This window comes from Halichoerus grypus, chromosome 3 (assembly GCF_964656455.1).
Source record: "Halichoerus grypus chromosome 3, mHalGry1.hap1.1, whole genome shotgun sequence".
NCBI lineage: Eukaryota > Metazoa > Chordata > Mammalia > Carnivora > Phocidae > Halichoerus > Halichoerus grypus.
In genome coordinates, this window is record NC_135714.1 from 168,523,590 (window position 1) to 168,537,721 (window position 14,132).

Consider the following 14,132-nt stretch of genomic DNA (forward strand, 5'->3'; position numbering starts at 1 on the left):
AAACATGTCTCAGGTAACATACACTGCTTTCTGGCTGCTTCCTACAAAGCTCAGAAAACAGGAAGCTCTAAGCTAGGGTTTTATTAGAAATGGGAAAATATCCGGCTTACCATATAGACACTGACCCAATATGTGTACAATCCTTTATAAAATATTAAACTTAAAATGTGTGCTATCACAAAAGGTTTGAGTATACACATACTATCACAGAACACTAATTATGTTTCCAATAGGGAAGCTGAGCTGCCACCAGGTGAAAAGTGATGAAGTATGGAGATGCAGATGAGTGATGTATACTTTCCAGCTAAGAAGTAATACACTTAGTTACAATCCGGCCAATTATTCTTTTCTAGAAAATAGAGTGAGAGAGGGAAAATATTTATTAACTCTTGCATAACTACATAAGCTGATACAGAGCAAGATTTAAAGAAACTCAAACATCCAGGTACATTTGGCTACTCTGAATTAGAATTCAAGTTTAATAGTTCTGACTTTAAGAAGGACTCACTGAGCCTTTTCTTAAGATCAGAAATTGCCCAAGACATGGGCAATTGTCTATTATGTATATTACATATATGCAACAATCTTGTTAGACAAGAAAGCTTATTGCCCTATCAGGCCTTTAATTGTTCTTTATTCTAATTAGTAGGACTTTATCTGTATCTAAGTCTTAATTATCCAAGGAATCTAAAATCCCTGAATCTTCTTTCTAGGAGAAAGTTACTTTTCTTCCTCTCTGCTCCAAAACCCTAAGTGTTCTCTTCCTTATGTCTAGCAGAACAAAATAAGGAAGAAACAACAACAAAAACCCCACAGCATACAGAATATTTCCTTTGACTTTCCTTTGTTTTATCATAAAAGAGTTGCCCTGGCAACTAAGTTACTAACTTCCTAGGAATGTCTCCCTTCTTTATTTTCAAATTGTATGTTGCAAGCAATATTTCTTTGCTTAACCTTGACACTCTTACTCCTAAGAGATTTCTTTTTTTCTTTTCCAGTTTTACGGAGATAAAATTGATATACAACACTACTGCCTAAGCTTAAGGTGTACAGCATTATAATTTGACTGACATAGATCGTGAAATGATTGAGACTTCTTAAATGTGTCAAGCTTTTTTCCTGATGATTTTAAGATCAAACAATACCCAAAAAGTGTTTTTAGCCAAGCTATCCAATGGCTTCTTAAATTATCTTTTTAGAAAAAAATAAATTAAGCTATTTTGTTATACATTCCATTATTTTCCCACCATCAAATTTGTTGACTATACCCATTTTCACACATGAGTATGTTAAAGCAATCTTATTTTTCTCAAAATTTATTTATTGAGATAAATTTCTTTTTATTTCCAATCATTATTTAAAGTCCCTACCTCGTAAGATATTTGTGAAAACTATGCTTCATATAAATTAATTACATGTAATATAAAGCCCTTAGGGAAGTGCCCACAAGTAAACAAGTGCTATAAAAATGTTAGCTGTTGGGGCACCTGGGTGGCTCAGTTGTTAAGGTCTGCCTTAGGCTCAGATCATGATCTCAGGGTCCTGGGATCGAGCCCCGCATTGCATCGGCATCGGGCTCCCTGCTCAGCGGGAGGCCTGCTTCTCCCTCTCCCACTCCCCCTGCTTGTGTCTCTCTCTGTCAAATAAATAAATAAAACTCTTTTAAAAAAAATGTCAGCTACTCTTATTATCATTTCAAGAGTGATTTAAAAAATATTGATTATCTGTTTTGATGGTTGGTCTGTATTTTCTGCCTAAGAAATCTATGTTGTTGTTTTTTTTCCAGAGAAGTCATTTGAAAGTTAAAAATGTTTAAGATATTAAACTCCTGTTTAATTTTAATTTTAATTTATTTATTTTTATTATGTTCAGTTAGCCAGCATATAGTACATCATTAGTTTTTGATGTAGTGTTCAACGATTCATTAGTCCTGTTTAAAACTGAGCAGGGATGATCCCAGGGTCCTGGGATTGAGTTTTGTATCGGGCTCCCTGCTCAGCAGGAGCCTGCTTCTCCCTCCCCTCCACATTCTGCTTGCTCATCTCTCTCGTGCTGTCGCTTATCTTTGTCTCTCTCTCTCAAATAAATAAATAAAATCTTAAAAAAAACACAAAACTGAGCAGAGATCGTGGTGACCTAAAAACTCCCTATCAAACCTTCAGACATATGTATGTATATGGGATAGAACAAACCGCAAGGCTAAACATGAGATGTAAACTATAGAGGGACTTTATGTTTACTATCATCTCCTAAACGGATTTCTCAGACTCTAAACTATCAGTTTCTGCTGATGCTTCATCCAACAAAATATTGTTGAGATCATATTATTCATGAACTTCCTTGAAGGACGGCTCCAGTAAAACTGTGTGAGTCATAGTCTGCTTGTTTGTAATAGTTGCAAAATACAAAATTTTATAAAAATTGTAAAATATTGTAGCATTTTACCACCCTGTGAAGATTATATAGTCTTGAGAATTCAGGTAGTAGGGGATGAAAGCTTTCATAAGTGGGGATAGTCAAACTACAGGCCAGGGGCACGCGGAGAAGAAACCAAGCAGCTTCAGAAGCCCAAGCATGTGGTCTGTTGCTTTAATGGTGGGGATTTTTTTTTCCCTGTGAAGGTCTACTGACTACACTCAAGCGTTTGAAAAGAAACTAACTAGGGGCACCTGGGTGGCTCAGTCGTTATTAAGTGTCTGCCTTCGGCTTGGGTCATGATCCCAGAGTCCTGGGATTGAGCCCCGCATCGGGCTCCCTGCTCAGCGGGAAGCCTGCTTCTCCCTCTCCCACTCGCCCTGCTTGTGTTCCCTCTCTCACTGTCTCTCTCTGTCAAATAAATAAATAAAATCTTAAAAGAAAAGAAAAGAAACCAACTAAAGGCTTCATGTAAATTAAAAAAGACTCAATTCTTGAGAGAAAAAAACAAAATAACCCAATCAGTTTGCAAATTAACAACACATGATGCAGAACCTTCCTTAAAAACAAAAATAAAATATATTTAGAAAGGCAGGGAGAGTCACAAACCATTGCAATATCTAGATTTTTTTCCTCCCTCAAGAGCCCCAAGAATGTTTTCTGACTTGGGGGTGACATCAAATTCACTGAGAAAGCATGTTGTTTTTTTACTATCCAAAATATGAACAAATTTGGATGTTGAAAATAGGATGTACAGTATAATCCATATTTACTTATTTAATTGTAAGTAGGCATAGAAAAGTGTCTAGAAGTTTCTATGTAAAAGTATTGATACTGGTTATCTCTGAGTGGAAAGCAGACAATATTTATTCATCTTCTGTGATGTGCAAGCACACTAGTCATGTCATTTATCCTTATAATAACTCTGCAGTGCTGGAGGCCCCCAGAGGGGCCAGTGCAGGGGAGCAAGCACACCGTTTTGTACAAGTTGGCATTTAGTAAATGATAGCTATTCTTTCTTATCATCTTATGCTTATTTTAATATTATTTATTATTTAGAGATTATCCTTGTTTTACAAATGAAGACGCATAGGGGAAATGGCGCAAAGGGCCCACAGAGTCAGACTGCCCCAGTTTGAATCTTTGCTGTTAGCTGGGTAACCTTGGGCAGGTCATTTAATCTCTGATATTCAGCTTATCCACTCATTAAATGATCACAATGATAGTAATTATACTCACTCCACAGGGTAGTTGTGAAGATTAATAAATTAATCCATATAAGGTGCTTAAAATAGTACTATAGTACTATCTGGTATACAGCAAGCACTCAATAAATGCTGGCTTTTATTCTTGCTTAATCTTCATAATGAATCCATGAGGGGGGTATAATCATTTCAGTTTTACAGATGAGAAAAGTGAAACTCAGACAGGTTGAATAATGGAATGATGATCGCTGAGGTTAGGGACATCTGAAAATATGAGACACTGAACGGGTGTCCAGGAGTAAGGCAAAGGGCTCAGCAGCTGGGTTATAAAAAGAAGTTAAGAGGCACCAGGGAGGAGTTTTTGCCAGTTTCCTTCTTATCCATGTCTATGGTGAATAATGCCTACATGCGTGCATATATATACCTGCTGTATGCTCCTGGGGGTCCTTTCTGAAGATCACAGTGGAACAATAGGATTGGGGAAGGTGCGTGGCCTTGGGATTGAATCCTTGCTCCACCACCACTAGTTAAGTGACCCTAAAATCTATAACCTGTCTCTGAGCCAAAGTTTCCTTACCTGCCAAAAAGGGATCATAATATCCACCTCATGAAGTTGGTAAAAATTAAATAAAATAAAAACAGCTACCATGTCATGAGTGCCAGATGTGCAAAAAGCACCATACAAGTTCCTTTACACAAATTCCATCGTAGACTCTCAAAAAATGCTAGTTTCCCTCGCCTCCCTCCTTCCCTTTCCCAGGTGAATGACACATATCAAATAATGGCTCTTTCTTTCCTAATGCTACTCAAGGAGATATTTTATTCATTTGCAGTTTGTTTGTTTAGTGCAGCAGAGGAATGTGATCTGACTTGTGCTTTAACATGGTCATTCTGGCTGTTGTGTTGAACATATACATGGAGGGGGCACATGACAAGCAGAGAGAGCACCTCCTGCAATCATCCAGGGGGGAGCTTTGGCGGCTTGAACCAAATGGTCAGATTCGGGATATTTCTGAAGGCAGAGCTGACTAAACTTCCTGGAGGATTGAATGTAGGTGTGAGAGAAAAAGCAAAATCAAGAGTGACCCCGAAGTTCCAGGAAAGATGGAGATGCCATTAATGGAGAAAGGTTGTAGACAAAGAAGATGTAGGGGTAGAGTTTGGGACATGCCAAGTGTGAGAAGGCCATTAGACATCTCTGCTGACTCTGAACTGTGTCAATTTAGCTAATTTCTCGGATTTCCTTCCCTGTATGGTTCTGGGTTAGTTAGGCTTCACTTTCCGTGTATATGAAATGAGGGAGTCAGAATAGAAGATTTCTTGAGGTGACTTTTAATCCATGATATAATATTTTAGCCAGAGTTTGCCTACCCACAGTATGGGGAAGAGAATTTGCCCGATCTGCTGCAGCACCTTTAGGCCACCGTGGCCATGACCAGCTCCCCCGGCGCATCAATTCGGAGTCGTGATTCCTTCATGATTCCTTCCTTTCAGCCTGCCCTATTCTGCTCTCACTGACTACTTCTAGCTCCCAATTTCTCTCTTTGCCTCGATCATCAGAACCACATGCCTCCCTTCCTGTGATCCGAGTGTTCTAGTATTCTGATTTTCCACTTGAGTCTTCATCTCCCAATTCCCAACTGACCCTCTCTGTCACTGCCTGGGCAAGTCTAACCCAATTATAGTGTTCCTAAATTTCACTGGCTGACCTGTATTTATTTGCAAAGGGCAGGAAGCATCTTGTCCTCTCGCTCTCCATACACAGATCCCTGTACAAAGCACGAGCCGAGAGGTCTTGAATTGAGCCTGTTTTTTTCCTGAATATCCCGAGATCTAGAGTGTATATTAGAGCAATAGAGGCCCTAGCTTCAAAGGCAGCCGTAGTTCAAAGACCTGTCTCTCCTCTACTTGCGCAAGTGCTTTTCTTCAAATGTTCTCCTTATGCAAAGGAGTGGTTCTTCACCAGCAATTCTGCATAAAATTGCAGGGGGTTCATGTCAGGTAGGCCTTCTCAGCCCCATAGAATCCCATAGATCCCCGGAGGGTTTCTCTAACTTGGCCAGGATCCCATCCTGGCAATTTAATTTCCTCCTTTGCAAAGAAAAAGAACATCCAGAAAAGAGACTGAGAGGCTTCCATTCCTTCCTCATCTCAGGGAAGAGAAATTCTCAGGACTAGAAAAGGGAAAAAAAATCCCATCTCCTAACTGCAGGAGTCCTTCCTGGGAAACTGGTTTTTTCAGTCCATAGCCACAAAAAATACATCAAACCTGGACTCCCCTCCCCCAACGCTTGTCCTTGAAACCTCATTCCTATGCTTATATCTTGCCCATATCTGAGATTATGGAGTTAGGCTGAAATTGTCTGCATTCACAGTTTTCTAACACACTGATACTTAATCATTCTTATGAATGACACTACTGGTAATATTTATTCTTTTTAGGAACATATAGCATAACATGAGTGGCATGCTTTCTAATCTCTTTTTCCTAATTATTTATAAACTATGAATTTTGTGTAGTCACCAGTTGTCCTTAAAGGGAAGACTGACACTTCCCATGGTTGTCAACTGCTCTGCCTGGCAATTGGTTATCTGATACGTCTGGTTAACAAGTTTCTCTTTGACATTTAATAAACTGCAATCATTTCACATAGAGGTATTTCCCCACTTGCTTCATGAGGGCAAAGGATCATATAAAGGCCAGCTTAGTGGGTCTGGTTACAAAAATAAAGGCAATTTCTATGGATAAATGTAAAGTAAAAAGTTGCCTTTTCTGCCTCTGTGTTTTGAAGTTTAGATGTCCAGCTTTTCTGTGGAAATACACATCTTATTCTAATATTTTTGCTATTACAGTTTCATTTATATCTTCTTTGTCATCAACTCAATGCTTTATGGTTTCATCTCTTCAACACTAAAGATATTATTAAATAAAGGACAAAAAGCAAGGTTTTTAAAAAATGGAACTGGATCTTCTAAAAGCAAGATATACTGGAGTTTTCCAATAAAATCATCCTTCAGTTTATGTTCATGAAAACTCTGTATATCCAACCAGTCAATATTGCAAAACATACCGAAATAAAAGCATGATTCACAGGGCATCAACCTGCCTGGAGCCTCAAACATCCAGTCACTGGCAATTTGATTTTATAGAGTAGATTTAGATGGTAAAACTAAGAATATTCTCTGTCTCTCCTTCCTCCTAAGGAAAACATAACACAAAGCAGCCTGGCAAGATACCCCAAATCACCTCATCTACCGTGTGAGAATTCTTATTTTTACACACTCATGGTTGTAGAAAGGACAGAAATTTTTTAAGGACTCAAAGTTTCCTCCTGAAAATATATTCTTACTAGTGTTTTGCTTCACATGAAAGTTTCCGTGCTAGTCAGTGACTTACCAGGCTTGCATCTGATTAGGTCCTTGGAGAGGTTCCTCTTTGCTTTGAGGTTGTGTCAGAAACTTAAAGTATAAAAAATGCGTTCAGTTAAGTTGCCTGGTGTGAGTGACTTTGTTTATTCCAGTGGATTCCACAACAGAGTGAAAATCTCAGTCCTTCTCTCTGTAAAATCTCAAAAATATTTTCTTCCTCATTCTCCTTCTCTTCTACACTTCAGGCCACAATGAAAACCACCACACAATCTCGGCTCACTTGTCAAGGAAAAGGTGTAAAATGTACATGTATCAAGCAAATTAGGAATCATCAGTTACAAAACGATTTAAAAGTTTCTTCAAATGGATGGAGCTACCCCATGAGCTCTTTGCTTGTACATATTTGTCAAAAGAACAGGCTTTTTCAATGCTGGAATGCGGTAAGTGCAGCAAGAGACACTTCTGCTAGCTGAGAGAGAGAGAGAGTGATTCTAAAACAAGCCGAGGGTAATCAGACCCTTTGGCTCTGACAATTAACCCAAAGCACGCTACAGGAAGTGCACTGGTTAGCTAAAGTTAGAGAAACAGTGGCCTCTTACGGAGCCCCAGATGTCACATTGATTATACACGGTGTGATCACTTGTCGTTTATTTTGACAGTCATTCAAGTAAAACTACAGGGTGAGAGGACAACAATAGAAAAGCCATCTCCGGCCTAATTATTTCATTTTTGCAAGTAAGACCATAAAGTTCCCATTCTGTTACTATCCTCTATCCTTCCTTCCCAGCAGTGTTTACCTTCCTCCTGTGAGACATTTTTAAAGGTGCAAATATATTCTACTGAGGTCCAACTTTTAAAAAATTAGTATTGACATGCGAATCTTTGTTTTCCTAATGTTTCGGGCATCATCTATGGTGATATCATAAGCAAACGATCTTACAGTATTTACTTTGACGACCTGTATAGACAAGTATCGTACAACTGGGAAAAACCTCCAACTCTGCATGAAACAGTTTTGTCCGCTGGGCAGCATAAAATATAGGCACAAATCACAAACCGAGAGATGGCAAGAGGTAGTGGGAAAGTTTTTCCCCTGTTTGCTATGCTCGTTTGTTTCCTTTCATGCCGTTTCTACAGATGTGAGCACAGCTAAGAAAATTAGCATGGCTGAGCCTACCCAAAGTCTAATAACAAGCTGATCCAAAAGAAAAACCAGACAGAGGTTGTACCCTGACCCTTTTCAGGTTTGGCCTTTTTGCGTTTCGGGGACCTTTGTATGTAGAGAACTCAAGCTCTCCCTGGCAGACCCTAGTGTGTTTTACCTGTTATGTGGCAGAGTGACATCCAGAACAGACAGTGAGGGGAAACATAGCAAGGCCGATATAAATCGTAGGGAGGAGAAAAAACTATTTGAGGAGAGTTCCCTGAACTAGCATATATTTACTGAAAACAACACCACAAAGGTAAATGTAAAGCAAATTCCAAGATAAACCAAAAGGAATGCTCCAACGGTCAGAAACTATCTGCCTACCAAAGATAATTCCATGGGTTTTGATTTAAGTGATAGTACAAGGTCATGTGAAATAACATATTTAGCAGAAAACTGAGTCAAAGACCATTGTAACACTTCATATTGCTTCAGATAAATAGCCCTGTCACGTCATATTACCTGTTTACTGAGCACAAAGCCAGGAACTATCATGGATCCATATCAATATCAAGATTCTAAGAATTATTCTGCTGGTTTTCAATTATGTTCCTCAAGGGCACATTTGTGGTCTTATTTCCTAGGAATATTTTGTTTAGTTATACAAATGTTTATTAAAAATTCTTAACACATAAATGTTTCATAACGCACAGGATAGTCAATTTCCACTTGTGCCTGAATGCACAGTCAATGAAAACATTTTGCAGTCCTAGTGGAAAACCAAGAGGAATCCTGGCAAAGGTCTCCTTTAGGTTAGCAAACCTAATGAAATACTTTGTACAATGAAGCACTGTTTGCAATTGTGACATAACTACATTCTTATCTACTTCCGGAGCTGCTTTTGTATTTATCTGAGCTGTAAGCATTTTCCAAAGATCAAACTACCTTACAGAGAAGGATTCCGATTTTCTTTCAGTAAAGGCACTCATCTCTGCTCTGTGCAGTACCGGAATCTTCTTCAGCTCTATTCCCTGTTTCCTAAGAAGGTCACCTCTCCATCTCTGGCACTTCTTCAAAGCTATTCCACCCCACCGATATTTTCCAAGTCAGATAGAGAAGGATGTACGTACCTATTCTATATTTTATTTTTAAACAGAAGGGACACAACACATCTAAAGATTTTAAACAGTAGTGGCCGATCTCATTTTTTTCCCTCAATATTTTTTCTTATTATAAAAGAAAAAAGCTTCATTGTACAAAATTTGGAAATTCCAGAAAAGTACAAAGCACAAAAGTGATTATACAAATCAGCCACATTACCATCAGCCAGAGATAATCACTTAATGTTTTCTTCCAGTCCTTTTTTCTACTCATATATTTATTTTTAATAATGTTCAGATAGTATTGTGTCCTGTTTTCTCCACCTACCTTTATATTTTGAACATTTGTGTTCCCATGTTGTACAAACGTGATTTTAATTTCCACATAATAGTCAGAATTTATTTACTTCTTCCTCCATTGTAGAACATTTAGATATTTCCCAATTTTTCATTATTTTCAGTAATGTTATTGAGAATATCTTTCTAGACATTTAAAAATTGCCCCTCATAATTAAAGCAGCTGATTAATCCAATAGTTCTGCATACATAACAAGTTTCAGTCACATGTGAGGTGAGGGTTGCTGTCAGCTTCTGCCATCACACTGTCTTCAGATGAGAGGCCCAGACAGATCCTATGACTTGCCTGAGGCCACAGAACTAGTTATTTGAAATTTGGAACTCTTTGATTTTTTTTCACTTTCTCCCTCTCTCATGCTCAATCGAGCACTAAGTCAATCCTTTTGATTCGTCTCTTTTTAACCCATTTATTTTCATTTAACACTAACTCTTACTACCCCATTCCAGGCCCTTCCTTGTAGCCACACCACAGAGCCACCTAAAATGGCCTTCCTGCCTCTGGGACCTCCTTGTTCTAATCCTCCCCATACACCTGCGCATCATCAGATTCCCACACACACTTCCTTTATGCCACCATCCGCTCACTGACTTCTTAGTGAAACCCTGCATGTAATATAAACCCCTTGCCTGGCTCTCAAAGCCCCATATTCTGCAACCAATCTTACTTCATCCACTCCCCTCTCTGTCTCTTCACTCTCCCATTCTTGGCTTCTTGCTTTCTCCTTATAGTATTTACCCCATTCAAAATACTCTCATTTCCTTTCATTTCTTCAAATTTCACTCAATCCTCCAAGGCCCAGTTCAAGTCTCATTTACTCCATGAAATAGAATGAGCTTCCCATTGGATTTGACCAACTTGCATTCCCATTGGATTTGAAATTGACCAACTTATGTTCAAAACTCTGCTTTGCTGCTTTTGCTGGGAGAGTTGGGGGGATATAATTAACTCCTCTGAGCCTATTTCTACATATGGAAATATGAACAATTATACTAATACCTGCCTTCTCTGAACCTCCCAGGATCCTAAGAAAGATTGAATGTGTGTTACAAAGTTTTGGTAAGCTGCTGAGTGTTATATAGAAAAGAGAAAGTATTGTCCACACTTTGAAGCAGTTCAGTATCCAGGTCTGTACCACATAATACAGCACTGAATCACATTCTGTCCCATCACACTCTCTCATTGTTTAATGAATGTTAATCATTTTTTTCCTCAGCTTGGCCGTAAAGTCTCTGAATGCATACGGTATCTTATATTACTTCTATAATCCCCAGAGCCCAACACTGCACATTGTCTTAATGACTGCTAGTCTAACAGACGTGAGTTACAGCTGGTAAGGTCTGGCTATGGGTCACATCGGGATTTAGATATAAATGAAAGAGCCCCAGCTTTCTGTAAGTCTTCTGGAATAGGATAGTATTACACTTTGGGGAGTCCTAGAAGACTGGGAGCAAGGTTAGCCTACACCTTTGTGAAGTCTATGAAAATGTACTCTTAATTTGGACCTTCCTTTCAGAGATATTCACCAAATTTTCTCAGCAACCTTTAGGTAAATGTAAAATACACATTCTGAAATTAGAGAACAGAAGCAAGTATGTCCTGTAGGACATCCAGGAACAATAGCCAGACCTTTGGACATTTTTAACTGAAAACTCAGGTTACCTAATCATGATATGTTGTTAAAGATGGTCTGCTGATGATCTGCTTATAAATTACTCATTTATTCTGAGATTCATTGCTCAGTTTTGATTATCTAATTACTAGAGACCTGAAGAACATTTTCTCCCATAGGTCTACCCCTGAAATGGGTCTTTCCCCCTTTTTCCCCCATAGGTCTCCCCCATAGATCTACCAGTTCTAGGTTCCAGTTAGGGTTAGTGACAAGAAAGAGCCAGTGCTATATTTAGGTTCAGAGTTGGGGTTACGGTTAAGTTAGTGGTTAGTGTTAGGGTTAAGGCTCAGCTGAAGATGAGGTATAGGTCTAGGTGCACAGATTCATTCACTCGGGGTTAGGGTTGGGGCCAGAGTTACAGCTAAGGCTACAATTTAGGGTTTGAGTTAAGTTTAGGGCTAGGTTAGATTCCTGGATACAAAGGACAATTTTACAAAGGGGTATTCCTGAAAATCCCACTTTGTCTAATAAAAGATGATAGGCTTTTCAGATTTCCGAATTCCCAGGAACTGGTAAAGCACTGTTGGTAAAGAACATTTTACAACATTCCAAGATTAAATGCAACTATACAGTTTTCCATAGTTTATCAGTGTGTTTTTTAAATCTCTAATACTGAAAAGGCAAGTAACACTTTTAATGTCAATGTTAAAACCCCCAAGTTCAATTTGCAGATTGTATTCAGTTTGTACTGCTTTCTTCCCCTGCCCTGGTATGCCCAATTCCCCACATAAAAGATGACACCATTAAAGAAAAAAAACATGATCTAAAAGTAACTTAAATTTCTAGAGAAAACTATATCTTCAAATAAACTCTATACTTTTGAAGTATTAGTCAGTTGTCCAATGCCATATACAGAAAACACAATCTGTTTTTAATAGAATCATGCTTCCAAATTGTTAGATGTCACTCACATCTGTTTTTCCAGCCCAGACCTCTTTCTCAAACTTCAAACTTGGATTTCCAATGAATGAATGATGTCCCCACGTGGCACCTGACTTTCAACAGGTCCAAAAGTGAACCCATTGTTTCCACAGCCATCACCCAACTCACCTGCTTCTCCTTCTTTTCCATTCTATTTAAAGGCAACGCTAATTACCAAGTGCTCCTAAATGAAAACTGTTGCTCAAATCTTTTTTCCTCACCTCCCACCATCCACTCCATTGCAAAAATTCTCTCAAATCTTTTCTGCAACCTCTCTCTCAGTCTTCAATTAGGCCCTTATCATCTCTTGCCTAAATCATTGCAACAGCCTCCTAAATAACCTTCAAATAATTTCCCTAGTTTCAAGCTCTTCCTTGTCCAATCTGTCCCTCTATGTTGTCACCAAAATGTGACATCTTTGTTGGAAATCTTTCCTAGATTGCCTTTTAGAGCTTCTTCTATGAAAACTTTCTCGCTCCTCTGTTCCCCTGGAATTTTCCAGTTCCTCCTTTGCATCACGCTATACCTTGCACATTTATGTTTGCACTTACCACACTTTATTATGCTTGTCTTCCTGGAGTAAATGGTAAACTTCTGGAAGCTGAGACTATCTCATTCATTCCTGCACTACAGTGCACTTAACAGTGCCTGGCACATGGTAAGTGCCCACAAAATTTTGCTGGAAGAAAATAGTTTACAAGACTAAGTAACTCTCACAGATCCTCTTTATATATTAGTACAGCCAGTCCCAAAATAAAACTTATGCTGTGTAAGGTTTCTTTAAAAAGCACACCCTGCATCTTAACAGGAAGTTACAGATTAATAAACAGCTGACCGAACAAACTAAATAGCATCCAGTAAATCACCAGTTGACTGTTCAACTGTTGCTAACCAGATGCAGGGAGAGAGTAAAGATGAAGACAAAACATCATTCCTCAATGATGGAAGGTTTTGTAAGATGTTCCAAGGCTCTGGGTAACGGAGCATAACATATTTCCCTACACCATGGTGATAATCCAGACACAGAGAAAAGACCATAACAAAAATGAATTTGGAGCTATGTGAATACAGAAACTGGATTAATACCAAACTTGTGGCCACAGAATGGCCACCACACCCTACTTCATCCACTGTGCTGGATCTTGCATGTGGTGTATGCTCAGTTTTTTAGTTACTACTCATGAGAATATGGTGAATACAGAGACAATATTTGGTTTTCTGTAAGCACTGGCTGCACTGCAATAGAACTAAGAGAGGTGGGCGAGTTTCACAATTTTAAAAATCAAAGAGCTCAGCTACCCTCCTGCATCACAGAGCTGAAGGCCTAAAAGACACAGCCCTGGGCACAGGCTGCATGTACCAGGCCTACCACTTGGAGCTTTTTCTCTTGGGAAAAATGCTAACCCCCAGCACCCTGGAAGGTTAGTTCCTATTGAAAACTCCCAATGACAGCTTTTACTTGGAAAGGTGGCCAAAGGAAGCAGAGGGGATGACTGGTGGGTGACAATATACAAAGGGATCATGGTCAGAGCATATAAAAATAGAACACTGACCCACAATCTCTGCACCAACCAGACCCAAATGGTCAAGATTTGACCAATAAATGTAAGCTCCCCTAATGTTTGCCCTGCCCACACCAATGCTTCCAATTCAGAACCAACCAGAGAAAGCCAAATATACTTCCCAACCAATCACACGGAATGCTTGCCTCCTTTCCCCAGGTCAACAGATTCTAACTAGGGCCCACCTGAAGCCTTCCTTGTTTTCCACTATAAAGTCTTCCCACTCCTTGCCTGCCCTTGAGTCTCTGTCCTAGGTTTGACAGTGGCTGACTTCCCTGCCAAAGCAAGCTCTGAATAAGTAGCCTCTGCTTGCTCTCATTTGGGTGTTTGTGGTCTTTGAAGAATTCTGAGAGCCTGCCGATGTGTGACAGAAGCACTTGGCCTTG

General features: G+C 39.1%; 1 non-coding gene across 1 annotated transcript in view; it reads right to left on the bottom strand.

The window, feature by feature from the left end:
- The window catches only part of LOC118542296 (uncharacterized), a 97,054-nt gene extending 84,185 nt beyond the window's left edge, over positions 1–12,869 (bottom strand). Inside the window, exon 1 of the transcript XR_004920513.2 lies at positions 12,736–12,869. This is a non-coding gene — a transcript (uncharacterized LOC118542296). The remainder of the gene's footprint in view (positions 1–12,735) is intronic.
- Positions 12,870–14,132: the final 1,263 nt, after the last annotated feature.